Source organism: Ambystoma mexicanum, chromosome 2q (assembly GCF_040938575.1).
Source record: "Ambystoma mexicanum isolate Mex_15411 chromosome 2q, UKY_AmexF1_1, whole genome shotgun sequence".
Lineage (NCBI taxonomy): Eukaryota > Metazoa > Chordata > Amphibia > Caudata > Ambystomatidae > Ambystoma > Ambystoma mexicanum.
This window is the reverse complement of record NC_090924.1, coordinates 277,506,280-277,510,132: the sequence shown is the minus strand read 5'-3', so window position 1 is coordinate 277,510,132 and position 3,853 is coordinate 277,506,280. Positions and strand designations below refer to the sequence as shown.

Genomic DNA, 3,853 nt, shown 5'->3' with positions numbered 1-3,853 from the left:
TCCTCAAAATAGGGATGGAAATGGATCAAAACAAATTAGCAAAATAATGCATGCACATTTCTAGAAATATGGTGCATAAAATATCTGCAAATTTGTGCCTTTATCGCCAAGGCACCCGACTTTTGGTTTTGGTGAACGTTTGTGGCAACTGCGCCATGAAATGCCAAAACCATTGTCATAGAAGAGAGAGAGGGGGGAAGAGGGGCTCTGAAATGGCATGCCAATGCCAATTTACTAAAGTTTCTTTTTCCAAACTCCTCTGCCTTACTACCCAATGAGGAGATGCCTAAAAAAATGTGCTCCAATCTCCATCTTTGTAAGACGCAAGTTGGGTGCTGGGCTTTCCATTTCCAATTTTGCCATATTATGCAGACAATTAGGCTATATTTGGGCTACTTTTGATGACAGAAGTTTTTTTTAGTCCTCTCGATGCGGCCTCTATACACCCATCAACTGACCCCACGCAAACTGAACTGTTTCTACCCCTAACCCCATTATCTCTACCCCCACCTACCCACCCCCATTACATGTGCTGGTTGGGTCTTGTTTTGGTTCTTTTGCATGACTTTCTACGAGCCCTCTCAGGCTGCTTTGGTCTTCATATTTTGTGCCACAACTGCCACACGCCCATCCCACCCACACTCTCTCTACCCACACCCACTCCACCCTCTCTACCCCCACTGACACCACCTCACTCTCTCTACAGACCCTACTCTCTCCCCCACCAAACCAACCTAACTCTACTCTCTTTGCACCCTCCCAACCCTTCCTCTCTACAGCCCCTACTCTCTCTAACCCTACCAACCCACCTTACCCTCACTCTCTCTACACCCACCATACATCACTCTCTACACCCCTAACCCTACCCTCACTCTCTCTGCCACCATCCAGCCTTCCCCCACTCTCTCTACCCCCATGCCCCACATAATTCTCTCTACCCCACCCTACACTGTCCCGACTCCCTCTACTTCCACTGACCTACCCTTCCACCACTCTCTCTAACCCCAGCTATGCACCCTACACTCCCTCTCTCTGACCCATGCACCCACCCACCCTACCTCCACTCTCTCTACCATAACCTCAACTCTATATACCCCCACCCACCCACTCACACTAATCCCACACTCTCTATCCCCTCCACCCACTCTGCACCACTCTATCTTCTCCCACCCATCCCACACTCTCCCTACCAACCACAATCTCCCTTTCCTGACCATATACACATCAACTCTCTCCCCCACCCACCCACCCCACCCCTACTATCTCTACCCCCACCCACCCACGTTACCCTACTCTCTTTAGCCCCACCCACCCTACTCCTACTCCTATTTTTTCTACATCCACCTTGCCCCTACTTTCTCTGCCCCCAACCAGCCGAACCCTGCTCTCACTACACACACCCACACTACTCCCAGTCTCTCTTCCATACCCTCACTCTCCCTATCCCTACTCACCCAACCAACTCCCCCTCTCTTTACCCCACCAACCGACCCAACCTTCATTCTCTGTACTGCAAGCAATCCAACCTAGCCTCACTCTCTTGACCCCCACACCCTACCTCACTCTACCTAAATCCCACCTCCCACCATACTCGCACTCTCTCTAACCAAACCCACCCACCCACACTTTTTCTATCCCTGCCCACTGGGCCCCACTCTCTCAATGCCCACCCACCACACCCCCACTCTCTTAACCCCCACCCACCACACACCCACCCTCTCTACTCCCTCCCACCATAAACCCGCTTTATCTATCCCCACCCGCCCACCCTACACCAACTCTCTCTACTGCCACCCATCCACCCTACTCCACTCTTTCTACCTGCACCCACCCCACCCCACTTTCCCCACCCCACGTACCCTACCCCACTCTATCCCTACCTACCCTATTTCCATGTCTCTCTACCCAATCCTACTCCCATCACTTTACCCCATCCATACACCTTACTCCCTCTTTCTCTGTAGCCCCACCCACCCTAACCCATCTGTTCCCCATTCAACCACCCTTCCCCCTCCACCCCTCTCACACTGCTCTCACACTCTTGCTTTATTTCTTACAATCTCACACTCGCTCATGCTTTCTCTTGCTGATGATCGACGGCACCCTCTCTCCATGGCGCCCTCCCTTGATCTGCTCTCCTTCTCATTCTCTTGCACATCTGCATCCCTTCTCTAATACACCTTTGAAACTTTGGACTCTCCTTCTTGCACGCTGGTTCCTATAAATGCAAAATGCAAAGAACAGCAGTAAACGACAAAACAATTGGCCTTGCCAATGCGTGTTCTCAATGAGTCACATTTCCTGAAATACTGCAATGCAAATGACCCCCTGCCCAGGGGAGTTGCTAGGTCTGGAAAAGACCCGGGGCTAAGCTGATGTCGGAATTGTTGGGACTCGGGGCTAGCTAGTCTTTTGGCTGTAGCTCCTGAGATTCTATCCGGGGCTACAACCAAAAGATCAGGGGCTACAGCCCCCTTACCCCCCCCTAGCAACGCCCCTGCCACATCTCCATTCGGAAATATGACATGGGTTTTGGTGTTTTCAGCAAAGAATACTTTTACCCACACCTCACACACGCCTCTGCGCATTAAAGGTAACCAGCATGTGCTCGCTTTGGCAGCACGTATACTAAAATTGGAACGAAACAGAGAAGATTATCATGGCCCCTGTGCAAGGATGAGACGCACATTCGTCAAGCGTTCCATATAAAAAAAAATAGAAAAAGATAACCAGCATATATAAACTAAACCTCTGCCAGGACAACTATAACATGTTCATCCAACCCACTCCTCTGAGCTTGACCTGCATTGCTCTCCGATGACAACCGACCCACAGGTGACCGAACGTGAATCATCTGAGCTATTGGAAACCTTCTGACCCCGCGAGAATGGCGAAGCTAGGGGTGTGCTTCGGTCAATGTGAACCCCTCCTCTCTCAGAGGGGGTGCTATCGCCGCCTCTCCCCTCTTTACTCGAAGGTACAGTGCAACGTTTGTTTAGTGAGGCCAAGAGGCAGATATGCAGTTTCCTTCTCCCCTGTGTGTCTATCTGACTTCACAAACCAGTATTGGGTGAAATAAAACAAAATAAAAAACGCCTTTCTTCTGGGCACTAATATGCCAAGGGGTGACACGCTGCCTGCCTTTAAAGCTTTCACCAGGCTTTGATATTTGGCTGCTGTGTACCCTTCATATGCACAACTCATGTTTCCATGGAAGAACACATTTAGTCCTACCGCCTGAGGCCTAAGTCTCATAAATGACAAGAAACACTGTGCTGCTTCTTTTGAAAACTATTCATACAAACGTGGACCGATTCAAATTATACGTGTTTTATCACAGTGTCCCACAGTGATTACAGACACCTTAGAGGCAGTCACATACTGTGAAGTTAGGTGCATTATGCATTTCACAGTATGTGCACAAGTGTGATGATTGTAAATGTGCCCTATGCCATTATTAGCTGATCCATTTGAAGCACTTGCAGATTTCCAAAGAAACCTAAAGCTCGCATTTGTTTTGTTTAATTCTGATCTTTTATTCTGTGCATTCACACAACACCGTCTGACATTTTATTACACATATAGATGAAAATGCCTTCAAAATAAACCAGTCTATTTATACAATTAATAACAGTATAGGAAAACCAAAATATACTGCGGAAAACAAAACAAAGAAATGGACACTTGAGTCTTTACTATCAAAAGGGCGCCTAATGCAAAAACAGCACATGGCACACTTTGACTTTCAAGGGCAGTAACCTCATAGCGCAGAAAGGGCCTTCTCTAACACCGAAAGCAAGCTGTTGCTGTTGTGGGTGGACAGTGAAATGTGGGCATTGAGTCAGAAGCATGG

The 3,853-nt window shown here is 48.6% G+C and overlaps 1 non-coding gene across 1 annotated transcript; it reads left to right on the top strand.

The window, feature by feature from the left end:
- The first annotated feature begins 2,604 nt into the window (after positions 1-2,604).
- Positions 2,605-2,711, top strand: LOC138570487 (U6 spliceosomal RNA). The gene has a single exon (XR_011303534.1). It is a non-coding gene; the product is annotated as a U6 spliceosomal RNA (small nuclear RNA).
- Positions 2,712-3,853: the final 1,142 nt, after the last annotated feature.